A 22,941-nucleotide genomic window follows, 5' to 3' on the forward strand; every position below is an offset into this window, starting at 1 on the left:
ATATATCTTTATACTTATCCTAAAAAATTCCATCCAGTTGATTGACTATCTATCTACAGCATGCCTTTAGTTTTTATAACATTTATTTTTATTATATAAGAAATATATAAATATACTCTGAGTTGATTCCCTTAATATAGAGACATATACACATGTACATACATACATACACACACATGTGTAGGAGTCCCCCCTCCCTAGCTCCCCTCCCCTCCCCTCCCCCCCGGGTCTTGCTATGAGGTGACTGACTATATTATTTCTGAAATGACTTATCTTTGAAAACTTCCAGTATCTTGAAATCCCACAGTGTCATTTGACCATACCATTTTCTATTTCTTACATGAAAAGAAATCTTCTCTTAAAAAATGATTTTCTAACTTCAACTTGTTTTGTAGTGGTGTGATAAGAAGTAACATTTATTGCATCTCCATCGGGACAATTTATTAACACTCTACAAAAGCCGTCTCCTTTTATCTTCCTGACACCCTATGTGTCAGGTATATGCCACCTCCAGTACAGAGATTCTTCCAGGGAGAGGAAAGTAAATACCTAGGGTCACATTAATTAAGTGGCTGATGTGAATTTTGAATTTATGAAATCTGACTCCAAACTCCCAACTAACCCATTGCTCCATTGGTTGGATTCGGTGATTCCAAATTTGACTGCAATGTCAGGAGAGTAAGGGAGGAATTTAGGTGGTCATATGCTACTGAGAGCTCCTGGGTACCATCAGCTATCTCAAAGTCACCAGAGTGTCAACATCCCTCCCTTACTAAGCAGTCGACTGCAATTTGGAAAAAGTTATCTAAAGAAGTCATGAGTTGTATTTTACTATAATTAAGTAACAAAATAAGCTGTGAGAACCTGAGCGTGTCCGGCTACAGAGAGCCTCTGTATGGATATGGGAGACATCCCTGCACATCACAGACATTTCCACCCACCTCACCCCACTCCCATCACCCCGTCTGGCAAAGGTGTTTCCCACCTCCCTTGAAGCTGGGGCAACCACGTGACTGACACTGGCTCAGGAAATGTGAGCAGAGCAGTACTCTTGAGCGGCTGAGCCCTTCTGGGGGATCTGGTGAACCCCAAAGCCTCGGGCTGTGGTGCCAGGAGGGCAAAGCCTCCTCACTAGGAAGAAGTGGAGCACGGTGCCTTCCAGCGGGGCCAAGATGCTCTCTTTCTCTCTGTCTCTCCCTGTGTGTGTTTTTGTTAGGAATTAGTCTTCAAGCCTGCGATATTAATTTTCCTTCTCTTTAATTGATTGCTAATGAATACAAACCCTGTAAAGAATGACATGATGAAGCAGAGGGTAACCTTCAGGAGAGTTACACAACCCTGTCTGATTCGTTGCCTGGTTCTAGAAATACCTAGAAAGCTGCAAAATCCTGGGTTAGTAATATTTCCTTCATATACAGCATAAATCAGAAGAGTTAAATTATTAGTTTTTTTTTTAAACTTTCTTGCCATATTGTTAAATTATGTAGCTGAAAGGGATATTAGTCTTTCTTAGTAGGAAGTCTAACCCCTAAATCAGTCTAGATTGTTTTCCAGTCTTTAAAAACATATACAACCAACATAAAAATCAACTCAACAATTCACTTCTTTTCTCTCTCTACTGCTACTCACATGAATCCTTCCCCATGGAGGCCTTTCGGGTTTCCACTTCCTGCATTTGCTCACAAGGTATTTTTGCCTACATCGCCTGTCCTTGTGTCATTTCCTTTCTGCCTGAACAAATTCTCCTGTTCCTAATGTCCAGTGAAAGTTCTAGTTCTTCTTAAACAATCCTGTCTCTGTTGGTTTAGCTCATGTGCCCAATTCTGCCCCACTATTCTCAAAAAGAGCCAGGACTACTTTGTTTATTAAACAGCTTTTAGGATTGCATTCCTTACTCCATTATCTTTTGATGTCTTAAGGTGATGGCTTGTGTTGTAATATATATTAAAGAATGTAGTGCAAGACTGTGAATGTAATAAGCGTTAATAAATGCTTTGGATTCACTGCTGGAGAGTCACCAATTCTACATGATGTATCTTATAATCAAAAGTGGCTTCCAAGTGGTTTTGGTTTACCACCTTCTCCTATACCCCATACACTGCTGTGAGATGGGGTGTTACACGATTGATTCAAGCCAGCACCTGACCCTTTGTCATACATGGAAGACACCACCCATGTCTCTCCTATGTCTTACCTTTTAGAATAAAAACCCTGAGGTCCAAGCCGTGCCTTCTCCTCTTTATCCTCCCAGTATATCAGAAGTTCTGGTGTGCTTCCTTCCAAACACAAATCCCTCCCTGCCCTCTGAATGGGCCCCCAGTCCTACTTTTTGATAATGAGCTTTCTTTTCTTTAGTGTTTTGTAACCTACATCTGCATTATGAAACAGGTTCTGTATGATTTCAATCTTCTGAAATTTGTTGAAATTTGAATCATGCCGAATATATAGTCAGTTTTTGTAAAAGAAATGGTCCCTGTGCATTTAAAAGAATTTTTTTTCCTGCGATCGTTGGACACAGCATCATTTCTCTGTCTTCTTGACCACGTTTGTTAAGCATGAATTTTTGTCTGCAGGTTCTATCACTCACTCAGAAGGATGACTTCAAAATCTACATTCTGATGATGATCGTGGACTTGTCTTTGTTTCTTCCTTCAATTCCCTCTCACTCTTGTGCCCCACTCTCTCCCACTCGCAGAGAAAACCTCAGAACATACAGAGCACGTATGTACCACCCAGAGCAGGGGCAGAGTTCAAAGAACGTCAATATTCTACAACGAAGCCCCTGCAGTGGATAAATGAAGACTATACATGGTGTCCTGTCGAGTCAGCTCAGGTTTGGGCAGCCAACTTGCAAGTCTTTCAATGTTCAGAGCTCTGTGGACTTCATCATTGTGGACAGGAGATCTTACATCTGTATTTGGAGGGTGTGTTGTAATGGGCAGTACGAACAATATATTCTTCCAGCGAGTGGAACCATTTATCATTGTAAAGCCATGTTCTTCGTCTTGGGGAATGCCCTCCACTTTAAGTTCTATTTGTCTGATATCAATATAGTTCACATCAATGTCTACTGTCATGGTCGCAGCTAATTAACATATCATAGATGACATTCTATTATATTTATAAAACTCCGGTTGGTATGTATGTGGTATATCTTTCTCCATCTTTTTCTATGCCCTTAAAATTTAGGCAGTTTTAAAGATATGTCTCCTATAAGTATAGAGTTGAATTTTTAAAAATATACTCTGAAAAAAATGTGTCTTGGAGTCCCTTTACATTTAATGTAATTGCCATACTACATTTAGTGACATAATTATGTTTAAATATACTATCATATATTGTGGTTTATGTTTTTCTCTCCTTTTTGGACCACTTTTATTGAATGATTTTTGTACTTCTGTGTTTTTCTCTCTACTAACGCAGAAGTTATTTTCTTTTCTACTTGTTGCTAGCATAGAAATTAAAATATGCAGACTTGACAAAATCTAAAATTTAATTATTTTAATCTTCAATCAGATGACAATACAAGGACCTTAAAGCAATGTCTGTGCTTGCTTGTATGCTGTTTTGGCCACCGCTGTTTCTGTCTTTTCTAAAACACCTCGAGACATGATTATTGTTGACGTTTTACAGTCAGTGGTCATTTAGATTCACCTGCACTCTTACCAATTTTATTCTTGTTACAACTTTAATCATTTTGTTCTTTTCCAAAGATTTAATTTGGATCATTTTCAAACCTGTTAGGTCACTTAATACAGCTTTTTGTTTTCCTAAAGGTACTTTCACTCTTAAGGCCTCGCATTTGTTTACTTATAGAAGCATAATGGATCTACAACCTGTCTAATAGTTTGAATGTTTGAAGTCTTTGTCCTTCTATTTTGGTTGCCCTTTAAAAAAAAATGTATCTTTGTGTTGCCTTGTATTCTTGTGTGATTGGTCACTGCTGACTCTGTTCTGTACATTGTCCCTCATACCCTCAGAAGGAACCAACATCGTGACACCTTGATCTCAGACTTCTGGTCTCCAGAACTGTAAAAAAAAAATACACTTATGCTGTTTAAGCCTCCCTGTCTGTGGTGCTTTGTTACGGCAGCCCTAGGAAACTAATACACAGAAAATTTTGGTTTTCTTTCTGTACCCCCATGATGGAAAAAAGAGCAATAAACAGAAGAAGCAAGTAAAAAGAAAGTAATAAAGGTGGGGCAGAAAGCAATGAAATATACGGAAAAATATATTACTGAATGCCAATGTGTTTACTATACCAGGTAAAACAGTGTGGCAAGATTGATGAAGAGTAAAAGAGAGGAAGACACCCAGAGCGCCCTGCAGGAATTGCTGACAACGGGGTGCTGTGGATGTAGAACACCTTGACTAAGGTCCCTCAAGCAGCTCCCCATACAACTGGCTGCAGAGTCTCCCTCACTGACTACTATGCTGATTCTCAAAATAAGAATGTTTTCACGTACACACAGTGACACAGGGAAATCATTCACAAGACTATATGAACACACACCCCAAAATGTAAGCATTCACGCAGAAGCGTAAAGGTAGGTGCACCCCCAGAAAGCTATTTTCTTGCATAGCAAGTTTATGCGTAATGTCCCCGAGCTTCTTAAAACGGGCATGAGTTTGTTTTAGAATAAGGAAAATTCATGAAATTTGTTTTTTAAATAACCACATAAAATGCGTAGAAGGAGTTTCTGCAAAATCAGAGCAGAAGTGGATTAGAAATGTGCTTACTGCCACAGGCTATTGTGAGGTCAAGTGGTAGATACACGACTTCTTTCAACGGAAATAGTCACAGGTTGACAAAGCACTATCATTAAAGCAGATCCAAGACTTAGAAAGTCCACCGTGTTGAACACATGGGCTGAAGGGCACTAAACATTTTGACTTATTGGAAATAATTTAAACTCAGGGCCTCAGTATTGAGGAAAAGCTGATACATTTGCCATTTGAGAACATTTACCGTTTCCAAAGGACATTTTTCTATTTCTGTGGAAAGAAAAGATATTATGTGTTTCAATCAACTCCATGGAAATAGTCAATGGTAGAGAAAGAACTATAGTTTTTCGTACAGATCTACAGTTTTTCCAAATATCTGAAAAATGCCTGTAGTCTTCAGCATCATTCAAATACAAACTGCTTGGTTTCCCTCGACTGTGAATAAATATCCGTCCGGGGAGAAACATTTATGGTGGGTAACTCTTCAAGGTGAGTGAGTCTATTAAGATTGAAGGACACAAGAATATATGAAACTTAGTGAGGAAGGAACAGTTTGGTCCACTGACATTAAATACCTTGCATATGTGAGTATTCTGTTTCTCCAAACACTAGGAAATGCTTTCTGAACAAGATTTTGTCACCACTCATTTTCCTGAAGAAACTAAACTTATGAGATCACGTGAGACCATACAAAATAAAAAGGGTAACGAATCACCTCATGAGTTAAATCTGTGAAGAAAGCCAACATGAAAAATAAATTGCATTTTTACATTCACAGGTGTTGAAGACCCTGAATAATTCAGATGATAATCTGAAGTTTTTATGAATTTATTACCTTTTTATTATGTATCAATCATCATGAGATGCCCTCCTTACACACACTCAATCCTCCTTACCCTGTCCTCAACACTGACATATTATATATTGATTTGAGTTTTTTTAACTGTCTTTCCCCACTTGAATACGAGTTCTTTGAGAACAAAGGCTACAATAGAATATGTATAATCATTGGAAAAAGTTTCCCAATTAAAGATGTACTTTGGGGCATAATATGCTTGGAGATTATACCTAAATCCAACTGAATCGAGAAAGTTTAGAACTGATGAGAACTATTTTGGAATCCCCACATTTGACAAGTAGCATCTAAAAGGCCAAGATTTCAATTTTAAAGAGGATCCTTAAATTTGATTGAAAGTATTTTATATTTTAATATTTTAAATTTATTGCTGCCATAATACAGTTTTTAGAAAATCCAGATGATATTATTAAACATGTTGCTTATTTAATCCAACGGAAAATACGTTTGGAAATGGGAAGACCTTTCTGAGAGGCCTCCTCCTATATCTATGATCAGGAACCCACAGATCCCCAGGGCAGGAGCCCGTGGAGAGCCTCTAATGAATTTTTGAAAGCTTTTCACAATACTCCTTGGAAAACATTACACCCACACCTCTGGCCTTGCATCGCAAAAGGCTCTTTTCTTCCCCTGGAAGCAGCCTTGGGCAGCTCCCTTTTATTTGCATGATTCTTTTGAGAGACCTTCGTTCTTTAATTGACTGATGAAGTTAAAGGCCACAGTATCGCCCTGAAGTACTTTCCTTCTAAACACAGCATTTTGGCCTTTACGGTTTCCAAAGCATGGCCTCCTCTATCAACAGTGCCATTGGGCCTGGCCCCTGACCTGCTCCAGCCACGTGCGTGATGTTTCTTTGGATCTGAAATGGGGAGGGTGATGGAAAGTCCAAACCCGCCAGTCTGCCCCCTCTCCCCGCTCACTCATGTCCAGCGAGCGCCGTAGGGTCTGGTTGTTAAGTTGTGAACCCAGCAACGCACATTTGGCTACGAGTGGGCACAGCTGGAAAGTTCTGGTCACTCATCCAACCAGTGGATCCTCCCTGCTGTAGAAGAAAGTGGCCCAACAGCTTTTTATACGAAGTCGTAGGTGGACCTGACCTCAGTCAGGCTCAGAGGGAAAGGCAGCCTTCTAAGATTTCCAGAACTCAGAGCTTCACATCCCGCTAGAAATAACACACGGACAGCTATACAAAGGTCCTCTCCCAGCTGAAAACCCTTAAAGCCGGTAAACTAGGTAAATGTGCTGTGTGTGTATTTATGATGTTTACCGAGCTGTCAGGAGTGTGGGACAGGACAGCAATCTCAGCACCGCGCCACACAGCTGGAGGGCAACGGCAGTGTCCTCGCGGTGAGAGCACCACGGCCCCCTGTTCTGATCAAGGGTCACCCACGGTGTGGGACCCCCGGCCCCTCACAGCTGATGCAGGGCAGTTCTTCACCTTTCTTCCCTGATAGATGGCCACTGCCTGTCAAATGGAGTAGGACGCCTTGGCTTTGCATCCAAGGCTTCTGTATCAACCCTCCCAGCCCTAACTTCTTAAATATCCATTGTCCTTTTCCTTATATTTCAGTCTTAGCTCCAGTTTTTTGGTCCAGCTTAGATTCAATCATTGTGTTCTAGAAAACCACCAAGAGATTTTAAGCAAGAAAATGATGTGTTTATATAGTGTACTAGGTAGGTCTCTGCTTACAGCTTGGAGGACACAGCAGTTTGAAAGCCACTGCACCTGTCAAGTTTGAAGGCTTGTACTTGACAGTAGAAGGAGGAACGGAGAGGAAAGAGATGAACCCAGAGCAAAGCACCAGGAGAAAGGATTTCTAGAAATAACAATATTTGATAGAGAGGAATGAATTAAAAATGAGGGAAACAGACAACTTCCAGAATGCCACATTCTATTGGGCTATCTTTGAAGGATGCTTCTATGACAGGTCTTTCAAATAAAGCACGATGTGGAAAGTCCTAAGTTTTTCAGTTTTAAGCACATGTGTGTCATTTTTCTTTAAGTACCACTGGAATTAACATGACTTCATTTTCCGGCTAATCTCCTATCCCCAACATTTATCATCTTTTAACCACAGGCCTATCAGATAATTTGATATACTTCCGCAAAGTATTTTTAGTATCTGAGTCAGTATAAGTCAAGTAATCCGATGGTGGGTTCATTGTTAACTCTTATTCTAATCACTGTGTGTTCTCTGATCGTGGAGCACAGAGAAAAATACATTTTCTCGTAAGTGGTTTAAAGCCATATTGTGAACATACAATTTATTTTCTTTGTATCTGTTTTGATTTACAAGAAGACTAAACAAGGTACAGCTATGCTATGTTATAGGACAGATACAGTCGGTGCTCAAAAAAAAAATTTACTGAACAATTACGATAGTCTTCAAAGTTTTAAAGTTGAAGATACCAAAAGTATCATCACAGAAAAGCACGTGCAATTGTTAACACTGCCACCTCAGAAAGGGCAATGGATAAAGTGATTTCTAGCTTCTTTAGACCATTGCTTTATTTATAAAGAATAGTATTGCGTGGGTGGTTTGTTGTTAAATGCCTTGAAACCCTTATTTAGGAAAAAAAATTGCTATATGAGAGTTTCCTTATTGGGCAATACAAGGGTTAGGAAAATGTTCGCTTGCAACTTGCTCCACTATTGAGTGGGTATGGTTCTGATTACCTCTCAGGAATCAGAAAATAAAGAACACTCGAGGCCAGGAATTCTACAGTGAAAATTCTAAATATCTGATGAAATGTGTCTTGCAAATTAAATCCCAGACCCTTTTCAGAGCACTTAATACACTCTCAGGGGTGAAATGTGTTTGTTTTTAGCAAGGTAGATTAGCTTACATCTCGTGATGGGAAAGTCTCTGTAACACAGCCTGCCCTCAGCTCTCGTTTCGATGCAGTTCGTGTGGGTTGTATCTTTTGGCCATCATTGAGGATCTCAATTTTCTTCCCTGTCTGAGTGTTAAATCGTTTTCTGTCTGCTGTGGAGCTGCCTCTGTTGGTTCCCAGGCCCCCTCCTCTTTTTGTAAGCTACTCGCTTATTTCCAAGGTCAGGTTGAATCCATCTTTAGTCTTCTTTCTTTATCCCACACTTCAAATCTAGCATTGCTTCATGTGCCTGACTGCCAAGTGTGTCCAGTTTTAACTTAGAAGATAAATTATTGGACTATAACAATTGGAGTGAAATTTTGTACAGAAGTGCAGGTCCAGTGGGCAAGCCTAGGTCTCTCAGAGCTCACAAAAGGTGGAGTAGGCATTAGGTCAAGAGACAGATTTTGAATGATAACTATTCCCAGTAGTTGGATGGTCTGGAGGACGAGTCAGCATGAACCATTGTCCAAACCATCTTTTATGTCCCTTCTACGCCTTCAAAAATTGGAGAAAGCTACCCTTCCCAAGCCAGAGGGTGCCTCTATCAGCACTTCCAGATGGAGCTCCCCTGCCAACCCCGGGCCCCCATGCCTACTTTCATTCTTTCTTATGGCAAATGGTCCAACAGATGTTTCCTACAGGGTTGTGGTGCCTGGAAGATTGATTTCCTGGCCTACTGGGCCTCTAACATAGTCTCTTCAAAATTATGTCATGTGGATTAGAACCCTTACGCTTTTCTCAAAGCAACTTTACACTTGTGTGGAAGAGGATCCATGTCTATATGGAGTTACTTTGGCAATGGCTTTTATTTCTGCTTCCAAATCAAGGAGGGCAATTTCAAATCCTAGAAGACAGGCTTCAACACGATTCAGTCCCCAAAGTGCAAGATCTACATCACAAAGCAATATCATGCAGCTCGTCACTGATATTTATTACAAGGAATTCCAGCAAGCAAACTATCATTGTCTCCTGATGGAAAGTATGATGGTTTATCAAGACGATTCTGAATTCGAAGCCTGATCTTCCACCAGCGTGTGTAGCGTGCACACGTGGATAATAATGGCTAACACTGATACAGCAATTTACTCCTTAGCAGGTGCCCTTAAAAACACTTTACGTACGTTAAATAATTTAATTTAGTCCTAACAACCACCCGTATCATAGGGTGGTTGTTAGGAATAAATATGTAATTGTATACGGGGTACATAAATACATAACTGTACGTGGGGTACAATTATGATACCTATGCTAAAAGTGGGGAACTAATGCACAGAGAGGTGAAGTAACTTGCCCCAAGTCCAACAGCTAATAAGTGCTGAAGTCAGGATTTGAAAGTATCAACCTAAGGTTAACTACTTCACTACATTCCCTCTATAAGCTTTCTTCAGCCCAATTTAAACATTTATAAATCATCAATGTAAATTAAGACGAAAAGATGTTACCGGATTGCTCCAAACAAAACAATCATCATTTCTACTCCAAGCACTCATAGTTGTAAACAGTGGAGTTACATTAGTATCTATGATTGACCGATTTGTCTATCACTACAAAGACACCAAGGGTGTAAGACAAGAGCCAGCAAGGCTATTCTGGGGACTTTTGCTACTGATGCAAGAGTTGTCAAGGGCCCGAAATAAGACAATATTACTATCGTAGGAAACTCCATGATATATTCAGGAGATACACCCAGCATCTGATGCTCTGTCTCTGATTCACCACTTACCAGCAGTGGGCGCTTGGGGTGGCCACCTAACTTCTTTGTGCCTCGGTGTCTTCACCTGCAAAATGATGACAAGCGTAATATCAACTTCTTAGAACTGCTGTGAAGATGAAGAGAAAACTCACGTGCAGAGCACTTAGTGCCAGCAGACAGCAATCACTCTATAACTGAATAGTAACACTACTATTATTATGCGGTAGATATGGCCATAAAAGGTAAAAATACGCAGATTAGCTCCCAATTTCGAACTTGAGTGACTCTGAAAAGTGACATCATTCATTGAAAATAGGAATAGAGAAAGAAGAGTCAGCGTAAAAAGGAAAGACCAACCATACAAGGGAAAAGATGCCTCATTGATGGACAAGACCCTAGAAGCAGCAGAAGCGAATGGGGCCTTGAATACAGGAGGAGGGCCTGGTGCTGAGCTGAGAAGGGGTAAATGAGATAAGAGCAGGTGTAGCTTTCACCACCTCTGGGGGGAGCAGGGGGAGACGAGCACAGCTCATGTCAGAAAGCCTCCGTTTCCCCAGTGAGTGTTCTTAGGGGGACACAAGGAAATAGCCAGGATGCAAGAGAGGTCCATGAGAAAGCCCTCAGCTGTCCGCTGAACTGAGTCGAGAAGGAAGGAAACGAATGAGCTCAGGTACATACCACAGATGGATAGAGAAGGATAATTGAGGAATAAAGAACCTGGAGGCCTCAGAAGGCTGATGAGCAAATCCAGTGAACAGCAGAATGTTAGGCAGAAGGACCGAAAGCAGTCCCGGAAGAGTTTAGATTTTCTGACACGGAATCAAAGAATGAAGGGGGTTGAAAGCAGGCCAAGGTGAAGGTCAATAACCCTGATGGTTTCCAAGAAGCTGGGCTCTGAGGTGTTGGCTGCTTTGGCCGTGTGAATATTGAAACTGGCCAATCTGATGGCTCAATGTGGGCAATGAAGGATGATTGTGACCTAGGTATCCGCATCTTCAGTAATTGTAGCAGGATGACCAAAACGTAGGTGACCGCATTACAACAGAAAGGAGGGTTAAAGACGGGAAAAGCAGGGTCATGTTAACTTGGAAAGAAAGCAGTTTTTCATGAAGACGCAAGAACAATTCTGTGGAAATAACATTGAGGAGTTCAAGGAATACCAATCCCTCTCCTAGGCTTTGAGTAGCCTGGGAACTTATGCTTCAGAGACAGCATAAAAGGAACAAATGCAGGGTAGAGCCAGGGTTTCTTTAAGAGATGGAGGGAAAGTTCTGTGAAAGGACAGTGCCATAGGATAGGAATTCATGATGGAATTGGGCTTTCAGAGGGCACAGGTGGAAGATGAAAACAGGAAGAGTGGGGACAGAGACAGCAGGAATCAAAGGGCAGCATGAGAACGAAAAGCAGTAGAACACTGGGGGCAGAGGGAGCCCCCTAGAGAAAAGATCAGAGCGTGCGTGACAAGGTCACCCAGCCTCATCGTGGAGAACACTGTCCGAGCCACAGGAGACGGTGACTCCAGAGATCATGAATGCATCTGAGTATGTAGGTCCCTTACAGCTGAATAGATGAAGAGAAGAAATCGGCCAGGTTAAGGTTAATCTCACCTATGTGTCAGGTACAGTAGCTCTTCATCAAATAGAGAGGGAGGGCTGAGGTCCATTGATCAATGTGCTCAAATACCCCATGACTATGATTAAGGATCAGTTAAGCTAATTTTTCAGTTCATTGCTAACATCTGGTGTCCACATTCTAGGGCAGCATCAAGAAGTCTTGGAATACTGCAGCAGGACTAACGGTCAATAAACTTAGATCACTGGTCTTGGAGTCTGAATCTGAACAAGTCAACTAGAGATAATAGGCATTGATAATAAAATCTTGGTGGAAAAGGAACAAAAAAAAATGCATTATTTTGCCTTTTCAAATAGTTTGCATGGATACTGTTTATTTCCCCCCCTAATTTGCCATTTGACAGGGTCTAATGCATAAATAATAAATTAAGCTGTTATTAATTACTGTTTTAATTGGAAAGAATTAAAGCTTTGGCTTTGCAACTTTTTAGACTGAGAAACATTTAAATGCTCATGATTTTTGACGCAGTCTTCAATGTTAAATTTCCAGTCTTGCCTCTTTACTATTATATCAGCAAAAATTAGCCAAACCTGCACTTTCTTCCAGGAATGTTTTTTTCACAGCTCAAAAACACTTGCTCTATGTGTGTCAAAAGCTATCTGAATTAGGTAAAAATTAACTTCACTCTAGTCCTATTTAAATGTACTTATAATCATGTCCTGTACAATCAAAGAGTAGAGCTACTCTCCTTTATGGGGATCTTTTCAACAGGGTGATGTTTATCTTATCACGAGATCTGAGAATGAGGGAAGCACTGTGCCTAGAACTGGGGCTTCAATGGAACAAGTTTTTACATGATTAAAATGCATTACGTTGGGGAAAATGAACAAGCCAAAAAGAGGTCAGAGAATTTATAGTTGGCTGCCATGGTCAGAAAAGGGATCTGGTAACATTTTCTCTTTGCTTTTACCACTAAACCCCTGACAGCAGTATTTGGTGCTTTGGATTTGTAGACATGATCTCAATTTTAAACTATTCTAGAACCCATTCTGCTGATCATAAGCCTAAAGGGGTAAGCATTCTTCAAGCTTACCTAGTAATAGGAGAATTTATCTTCAGATTATTGTGGGATAGGGAAATGGAGATTTCTTCCACTCTATGACCCTGTGTGGTATATATTATGGGCCACAAGGGAGGAATCAAAGTGAATTGTATTTTTTTCCTGATGCCTTAAGACTATTATCTTTATTCTTTGAAAGGAGAAAGTACAGACAGAAATTACCAGCTACATGCAACACACACGATAACTAAATAAACTTCTCTTTTCGATTTTATAATTTAAATAGCATAAAGTTAACTGGAAAGCATGATGTGTTTCCCAAACAGCACCCTATTACCTTTATTCTTCTGCCTGACAGGAAATGAGATCGATGTCTATAATAAAAATTTTCCGCTGGAATTTTGGGGGCAGGGCTGGGGAGGTGGAAGATTTTTTTTTTTGTTTAACTTGAAAGTAGGAACAATTGGAAATCTTCATGTCACGGATTGATCTAAACAATCCCGTTACATGTGAGGGATGGAGATGACTACAGAAGTTGTTCATTAAGATTCCAAGTCAATTTTTTAAAATTTAATTTATTTTTTATACAGCAGGTTCTTTTTTTAAAATTTTATTTTACTTTATTTTTTATACAGCAGGTTCTTATTATTTATCTATTTTATACATATTAGTGTATATATGTCAATCCCAATCTCCCAAGTCATCCCACCACCACCACCCCCAAGTCACATTTTGAAATACGCAAGTAGTGAGGAAAGTATATCTGTTCACCAAAAGAGGATTAGAATACACAAACGAAAGAGAGCTTGTTAGCTATATCATCTGCCTTCTCCACAAAACTTGAGTCAAATTCTCTCTGTACTGAACCCCCCACCCCCTGATTTTCTCTCAGCTCTCCCAGCCCTGCCTTCCTGAATTCCTCTCTCCCAGGCCTTCTCTCCTTGCTCATCACCAGCCATTTATCTTGAAGACTGCATTCTCTCTTCTGCAGCGCCCCATTTTCCCACACGGGTCTTCACAAAAGTGAATTTACACTAGTCTCACCAGCCTCATGTTTCTCAAGAGTATGAGAACCGCAGCAATAGGAAAAAGAAATGTTAAAAAATTCTGTGCGTTAGATATGAATACTTGAGATTTAAATACACTTAAAACACGTGTAGGGCTGCAGTCAGTCCAGTTGTCATACTTTCACACCACTTGAGTGCTTCCGTACCCACAGGCTCAGGACCACCCAGGCTCTGCTGTCTTATTCCACGTCCCTAGGACCCGTGAGCTCAGACCGCAGGTACCAGAACGCTCATCATCCCCGAGGCAAATGAGCCCAGTCGTCTGGACACTATTCTGCATCCAGACCACAACCTCAAACAGACCGTCAGGACCAAATCCATTAGGGCTCTAATTTCTCTTCATCAGTCGATTCCCATCATGTCTTTACTTCCTGGCACCTTACCCAGACCTCCAGTCCTCACCCACTTCCCACGCATTTCTAACGCACCTTTGGGAACTGCCTTTCAAGACCCAACAATCGACACACTCTTCCTAGAGCTTTCTTTCTTCTCCTTGGCTTCACTGAAATCAGTCTTCCTCTGAGGAAATCATTTTCCCTAACCCCTCCCAGCAGTTTATTCTCTCACACCTTAGTATTTGAGGAAGAGATCAGGGGCGCATTGTCTTTGCTTTCTAGGATGTTTTCATCACTCTGTTTGGGGTTCCGTACCACTTGACTCTAACATCCCCTTTCCCCTTCTTGTGAATGTCATTCACCAACCTCTGGGCCATTTCTTTCCTTCACTGAAGACTTTGGGAAATGTTCATAGCCTTCACTCTACATCCAGCTGTCACCCTGAGTGGACTGGGTGTGCCCCCTTCATAGCTCATCATGCATTTCTATCACGGATCGCAAACCCTTCTGTCTTTGCTACATGACTTAGCTCCTTCCACTAAGAGCTTTCCTTGAATGTGGTACAGATTCATCTGGAACTGGGTGAAGTAGTGCAACAGTTTGGTTGAAAGTGTAGATTTATAGTAAGAGAAACTTTGTTTTGAATCATGACACTACCATGAGTAGTTGTTTTAATTTAGACAAACCACTTAATCTTTCTAAACCTCATTTTCCCCAACTCTAAATTGCAGAAAATATTACCTGCCTGAAATGATGAATGATTAAATGAGACTATAGTTAAAACTTCTTGACAGGTCATTTTCTCGTTCATTTCTCCAATAAACAAAAATTTGACAGCACTAGACAGGGAGTAAACAACACGCAGCAAATACAAGGCAAGCCTTCCTCTTAAAAAGCTGATAGTCTAGTGAATAATGTATGCATCCTTAATCAAATCATTTCATTAATAAATGTACAAGTAAAAAGTATCATAAGAACTCTAAAGAAAAGGAAAGATGTGATAAATAGGCAGACGGCAAAGGGATCTGACCTAGATTGGTTGTCCACAAGGGCTTTCCTGAAGAGGAGATGTTTGAGCCAAGATCTGAAGACATAATAGGCATTAACTAGATAACGAGCTTTTCTGTTTTGTTTTGTGGCAGGAGAAAGAGAGGACGTTTCAGGTAGAGGAACTAGTAAGGTGCAAAGACCTTATGTTGGAAAGGATTATCAGTAATTACATTAAATATAATGGATTAAACTCTCCAATTAAAAAGCAGAGATGGTCAGAATAAATTTTTTTAAATGATCAAACTATATGCTGTCTACAAGTAACTCACTTTAGATCCAAAGACACAAGTAAACTGAGAACAGTGGAACAGTATTGGCTTCATGGGTGGGGCTGAATTTTCCTCTCCTTGACGTGAGTTTATGATGTCCTCAAGGTGTCCAAGAAGAAATCTTGAGTACACAGTGGGGATGTGGGACTGGAGCTCATGATGGGTCAGGAGTGGATATTAAAACCTGGGAAACAAGTCTGGGCTTACGAGGCCCCAAAATGTGTATATAAAGAAGTAAAGAAAGACCAGGACTGAGTCGTAAGGAATTCTAAAATTTAATGACCAGAAGAAGAGGACGAGAAAGTAAAGGAAAATGATGAGTGAGTGGAGATGTGGAAGGTCAGCAGGTGATACCATCACAGAAGGGACAAACACTTCAGAAGATTTGGAGACTGATCAAGGATCACATTGCTGAGAGGTCAAATAAGAGGAAGATTGGAAAACAACCCACTAAATTAGGTAAGATGAAGACCATTAATGTTTAGGACTGTGTGGATGGGGTGATAAGGAAAAGAAGCCAGCCCCCAGCAGGTTGTGGAATGATTAGGGTGGGGTGGGGGGAGAAATAAAGGATGCCAAAGACGGCTTTCTTAATAAGATTGGTTGTAATAAAGACAATGCTTGGTATGCAGTTCATGCTCAAATTAGAAAATATATGAAAGAAACCAGTGGATTTCTTTTCCTTTTCTGATGAAATAAAAGCCCAATTCTCGATCCCCTGCAGAAACATAGATCAGCATGCTCTAGAAATTAAAGCGAAGAAGAAACAATCTTCTGGAGGGCTGCTGCTCTACACACAGATCAAGCATGGTGGATCTGAGTTCTGAAACCCAAGAGCCCCAGCCCAGGCATGAGGCTGTGGAAACACCAAAGTCTGTGGGACTGGAGAGCACGTGCTCCATCAAAAAGCCCTCAAACTCAAAGTGCTCCAAAATCCTTCGCCAGTTTTCAATCCCTGGAACAGAGCTTCCCGTTGTCTGGAGACCTAGGGTCAGGACATGTGCACATCACTCCCTCTGCACTCCTCTCCTCACCTCCACCCTTCCCCCTGGTCCCCCTCCTTCCTCCCCCACCAGAAGGGTGATTGTACCCTTTTCTCCTGAACAACTGCCCTTCCCCCCTCCCTCCTTAACTCGTAACCCCTCAGTGCAATAATGTAAACTCAACAGTAAACCTAGGGGTGGTCTAATGAAGGGAAAACCCATGAAATTGGGAGTGACCCACCACCCGTGATTTTCCCAGGAGGCTTTTCATTAAAACACCTCCAAAATGCAACTTCTCCGACTCTCTTGGGAAAAATTCCTTGAGGAAATAGTTCTGATGATGGTACACAAGCAATCTGCTCTCTGGCTTTGATAAGGTCATCCTTGCATGTTTTTACAAAACCAGATGTCTTTATAGTTCTCGTTTACAAACACACTTACACATAAATCGCCCCCTACAACCAGAGAAACCATCATACTTGGTTGAACTAAGCAGAAAGGCCTCAGAACAATTTGTGAATGCTGCTCTGTTGAATATTTCATCACAAAAGAAAGTGTTTGGGCCTTCACCTATATAGTAAGAGCTAAATCAAGAACTGAAGCACAGTTAATTGTCCTAGAGACACGACAATTCTCCCCCAGCCTGCCAAGACATCCCTCATGAACCTGGGGTTATACAACGAGGTCAACTGAGTCCAAACACGTCCTCTCTACGTGGCAAGTTGTTCATGGGAAAGTGAGCAAGTATGGAACGATGTGGGATGCTCAGATCTCTGGTGCCACTGAACTAAATACCGTCAGTCATTGGCAACGGCTTTTGAAAACAATCTGCGTTTTACATCTCTCTGTGTAACAAAGATCACATCACAGCCAACATATTATCAAAGCCCCAAAACAAATAAGTGTGTGGCAGCCTTGCCAGGGCCTTCTCAGGGTCATCCCTGCTGGCAGCAGAGTGGGGTGGTGAGACCCGCGTCAGGCGGCCAACGCACACGTGTCCTGCTTTGTTCTCGCCTGAACCTACATCTGCACGACTTCTGGGCTAATGCTATTTATCTCTGTTGTTATTGTTAAACACGATTTGGCGGAAATGTAGAAATTCTGCAATCATTTAGTCAGTCTCTGAAATTCTTGTGAAATTCTTCCAGGATGGCAAGAAAAAAATAACATTTCTGTGCAAAGACTGAAACACCTAAATGACACATAACTGACCTTGACAGTTTCTATTGTGGAGAAAATTGTGGGAGATAATCAGGAGACCTGAGGCCTTGCCTAGACACAGGTACACGAGCCAACAAAGGATGTGAGACGCTGGAGGTCAGGAGACATTTAGGGCCGATCATCTACCTTAGCAAATGCTGTCTGAGCGATCATTACCCTGCACTGGATTCTGCGGGGACACACAAAGATGTGCACGGCCAGGGCCTTCGCTGAGTGGGTTACATCAGGGATGGAGGACTCAGATATAGACGCATGGGAACGGGGAAGGAAAAGCAGAGACGTACCCAGGGCACCCAGGGTATATACTCCAATCTCTGACACTAACTTGTGAGCTTAGCTAAGTCTCCTTTCTTTGGGCCTCTATTCTTCACCTTTAGGGTCTTTACAACCATATTTGGCAGGAATCTCTAAATTACGCTAAACACCATGTTAAGTTTTCCCAGGGAGAGATCTGGCTCAGCAAGGCCCAGGCTTCCACATTATCCAGTCTCCTTACTCTGCCAGGGATGTTCAGTCCGGACTTGGTGTTTCCAGGGTCTAATGGTGAGATAGGTCATGGCAGCCTTATTCAAGCACATCCCGTTTAGCAGATAAAACTGCTTTTCAAATACATCCAGTGGTTGTAACTTCTCCAAATATTGAGGTAAATGACATGTCTGTGACAAAATCTTAATAAATACCTCAGAGTGAATTCTTCCTCCAAAATGTATTGTTATTATTCCATTTGGGTCTGTGGAACTACGGCGCTACTGTGAAAACCACAGCGGCAACTCTACAGGTAATGTCCCACCAGAGCTTGATGGCGGTGAGGGTATGAGTCCAAAGCCTTCATTCCATTCCCAGGTCTGGGTCACTTAGTACAGAAAAGCATGACGTGAGCAGGAAAGAGGACCCAGGCTGATATTTTAAATGTGACTCACATGGTGTAGCTGGAAAGACACATAGTAAGTACACATTTCTAACACCACTGGCTGAAAATAAGGGACAACAATCAAATTTATTCCAGAGTCAAAGAGAAATTCCTAATAACCAAAAAATGGTTGGGGCAAAGAGCCTGTTTTCAGAAACCAGGAGAATCTGGTTGCCAGGAGGGAAGCAGTCAGCCCCCCGGTTCAGAAATAGAAGAGGGACACCAGGGCTGCCCCCTGCCATGGCTGGGGGTGGGAGTGAGGCCCCAGAGAACCCCCCGTCAGCGCTTTCCTTCTATACCCATCCACGATTCAGCCTGCAGAAAGCAGCTGAAGGCACCGCCTTTGGGGAGGTGTCGTGTCTACAGTAAAACACTCCAGTCAAACACGGAGGCGGGAAGGGCCTGCACAGCAGAGCTCTAGCTTGGCCTTTACAGAAGACGTTTGTCAACCTCTGCTTTCAGTATAGTTGGCAGAGATGTGAGTGGACATCTTTACAGAATGGGACTTGGGGGAGGGCTGGGAGGGCGAGAAGCAGGGCGGGCAAGATAAGAGGGTTAGGACCCCAGTGACAGCAAAGACAAATGTCTTCTGCTCTGTGACTTTGCCATGAATCAATGAACCCAACGTGCAAATACAGATCACCTAATCTTCTGTCCATAAGGCTTCTAATGTTTTGATCTCTGACTCACCTTCATGTAAAACATAAAATGAACACTCAGTATCTTGTAATAACCTATGATTGAAAAGAATTTGAAAAAGAATATATATATATATATATGCACACACGCATATGTATAACTGAATCACTTTGCTGTACACTCGAAACTAACACAACGCTGTAAATCAACTATACTTCAATTTTTAAAAAGACATAAAATGAATACACTACTGTTCTAGTCTCCAAACACTGACGTCATTTTTTTCTCCTCAAGCTGGTGGCCTAGGTCAGCGTCTCCATGCCAATCCCATATGGGATGGATACTCAGAAAGCTCATTTTCATGCTTCTCTTTCAATTTCAGGTTATGCTTAACTCAGAGAAAGTGTGTATGACTAACCCCTGCAAATCATCCAGGGGAAAAACTATTTGTATGTTTGTTTTCCTCTTCAGTTGAAAGAAAGGTCACCGACAATTCTTTTCCAACATGAGCGTGCTTGTTTCAAATAATCAGGCCATGTTAAAAAAATGATTTTGAGACAAATAAAATATTTAAGCCATAAGGTTGGAATGTAAAACAATATCAGCAAGATAAAAGAAAATGCCTGTTTATATAGAAAACAGACTTGATATTTTCAGTGAGAAAAAGACAACAGCATTCAAGAGGATTTTAATATGCCTCCAAAGGCATGGACCCAAAAAAGTGTGTGTTTTCATGCTTTCATGTCCTCGTCAACATCCCAGAACCAGGCTCCCAGAGGTCACAGGATCTGATTAAGTGGAAGCAGAGAAAGGAAAAAGGTCACCTACAGAGTTCATGCAAAGTTACTGATGCTGAACAGAGAGGGCTTGTTATAAGGGCTGCCCAGTCTGGGTTCTTTCTACGTGCTTAATTTGGGGCCTCAAAATCTACCAGCCTCATGAAAATCACCGCATGCTTGAGAACTCTGCAGCAGGAATCACAGATGCAAACTAGCACAGGAGTCCGGAAAGTGTCACCGGCAGTGGAGAAACAAGGATACTGCTTTGGGCGTCGGTACCACAACTCGACGTTCAGAAATCACTGTGGCGAGTCAGCTGAGCTCACATCAGCCTAAGCGTTTCTAGCCATCGTGTAGAGCAGTAACGTTAAAACGTTATTTTTTTCAAATAAAATCTTATCAAGAACAACATGCACTGATTGACTGATTGATTCTAACAAATATTTACTGAGCATCTCCTCCCCCAGGGAAGTAGGACGGCGCATCACAAGAGTTCCTGCCCTTTGGGAATTTATACCCAAACAGAAAAGTGAGCTATTGTGAACTCAAGTGAGCTAGGAAATCTCCACGACAGACCTGAAGTGTATAAATATATTTGTACAAAACTTGGGCTCCGTGTCACACTCTAAATGCTGGACCACTGCTTAAAAAAGAAAAAAAACAGAAAAGAAAACCCTCACATCTAACACGGGAGAACATGTTCTTAATATTTACTGAATAAATAAATACACATGCATTTCTTCCAAAAATATAGACTTTAAGATTCACAGCTGACCTAGCAACAGGAAGGAGCTGAGCAGAACCAGTGAGTTAGCTATGGTGCAGGGCACTTTGGAAGTTTCTCCACACGGATGGTATTTCCTTTACAATTCACTCTGGCTTAAGCTTAAAAGCCTACTGTGTTTTTAAAATGTTCACGACAGTCAGTGGAGGTGTTGGAGTGAATTCAAACCCAAACATTCCATTGCTTTGCGAGCGTCTGACATTCCACGACTTTCGTGAGCTATACTCCTGGTTTCCGCCATCCAAGTAGGCAAGACAGATTTTTATTTGCCTTCATCTGGACAATGCATGTGCTTTCAAATTGCCATGCCTCTCCCGCTGCTCGTGAACCGTGGAGTGACTGCAAACTCAAGCAGGACCTCGATTCACAGAAGAGCTGCTGTGCTGCTGGCTGGAAAGGAGCGAAAGCTCCCGAGAAAGATCAGAGTGCAAACTGGGTGGTTTTGAAACTCAACAGGCCTTCTTACTACAAACTCCTTGGGAAAGGGAAGGGGCTAGGCCAGTGGAGAACCAGCCAAAGGGCAGAAACTAGGCAGGAGGAGAAGGTGGGAATCAAATCTATTAAATTTCACTAGATCAGTATACAGAAAGCGAACCTAGCCACCACTGGCATTGCTCAAATTCCATTTTGAGACTTAGTCATTAATAGTTAGCATTTTTTGTGATTATTTTATAGACATGATGTCATCGTGTCAGTGTTTTACTAATCACGGATGACACACTTGCCAGAGACCCAAGTTATAATGTAGTGATGTTATAAGTGGAAAACGTTGCAGTTGTGGGGAGAGGGGAGGAGTTCAGGTTAAGTTCAAGGCGTTTGGCTTGGATTTTCTGGGTGAACCAAATCTAGACTTCTCAGGGGGTTCTACGTCTTAGAACCACATTTACAAACTCAACATTTTATTGTTTTAAAAATACCCATAAAATGTAAAGCTTCTGAAACGGGGATCTTGGGGAAAATGAATAAAATCCCAGACATTCCAGCAAAAACAGCCTTCCTCTTTTTGACAACTCCAGGTTCAGACATTCCTTAGGTTTATAACCACAGAGCAGACCAAGCTGACAGAGGAACCCGCAGGCCCCCATCCTTCTGTGCAGTGTCCCAGCCACAGCTGCTCCAACAGACATGCCCCACCCCTGGGGTGATGGATGTGTCCTCTGCCAGGGAGACCTGGGTGGACGCAGATATTCCTCCATGCGGGTGCGACATGCGCTGTGATCCGCGGCTGCCAGGGAGGGCATGATGAATGGGGACAGACTCGTGAACGTCCTTGGCCGGGCCAGAAGAGGGGACCTGGGGTGTGTAAACCTCAGGGCCGCGGTATGGATTTTTGCTTAATTGTTGCTGTTCTTTCCTTCATCCAAAACCTCAGTTCTGCTGTCAGTGTATCATCTCTTCACCTTATTTCATCTCTGCCTCTGCGGACCTGGTCAGGAGCTTGATCAAAGGCAGATATCTCCTCCTCTCTGCTGGGAAAGCAGCTCAGAAGCACTCTTCTGCACATTTCCAAATGGGACTTCTCTAAATTAAATGTGGAACGGCAGGGAACCTAGCCGAAAGTTATGGGCTCTGAAGAAAAGCAGACACCTTGCACGGCTGCAGGAAAAAGACCCACAAACTCATCTAGCAAGACTCTTTGTTTCCTCCACTTTTCCCCAGTCGTGGCATTGCGGATCGCCAAGAGTAATTACACTGGAAGCGCTCTGAATTCTTCAGCAGAGAAGGGCAGCACAGATGTGAGAGTATCACAGTATCCATCACAGTACTGATGGGTGAGGGGCGGAGACGGAGGCTGCTCTGATTGAATGTCTTCTTTGCTAGGGACACGCCTGTGTAGTAATTACTCACAGAAATTCTCTGAGGTAAGAAAACTCCGAGTACAGAGACTTGTGCCTCAAGCAATCCCTCCTTTCAGATGTAATTGTAATAGCAGGTGCGTGGCGCGATGTTGGGTGTGATGAGCTCTGGGAAACAGAATTATTCAAAACCCCTGAGCCTGGTGATCATACTACCAGCAGAATCCACTGTGAAGAGTTATAAAAATACACAGTGAAAAGCCTCCGAGAACTAACTAAGCAGAGTGGATAGAACAAGCCTACTTATTCCTCCAACTTCACACAG

General features: G+C 41.9%; 1 long non-coding RNA gene across 7 annotated transcripts in view; it reads right to left on the reverse strand.

The window, feature by feature from the left end:
- Nucleotides 1–22,941, reverse strand: part of LOC103003887 (uncharacterized) — a 293,955-nt gene that overhangs the window by 69,069 nt on the left and 201,945 nt on the right. For all 7 annotated transcript variants that reach the window (XR_009005961.1, XR_009005960.1, XR_449486.2 and 4 more), the window contains one exon: nt 10,182–10,236. This is a non-coding gene — a long non-coding RNA (uncharacterized LOC103003887). The remainder of the gene's footprint in view (nt 1–10,181; nt 10,237–22,941) is intronic.

This window comes from Balaenoptera acutorostrata, chromosome 18 (assembly GCF_949987535.1).
Source record: "Balaenoptera acutorostrata chromosome 18, mBalAcu1.1, whole genome shotgun sequence".
Classification (NCBI taxonomy): Eukaryota; Metazoa; Chordata; class Mammalia; order Artiodactyla; family Balaenopteridae; genus Balaenoptera; species Balaenoptera acutorostrata.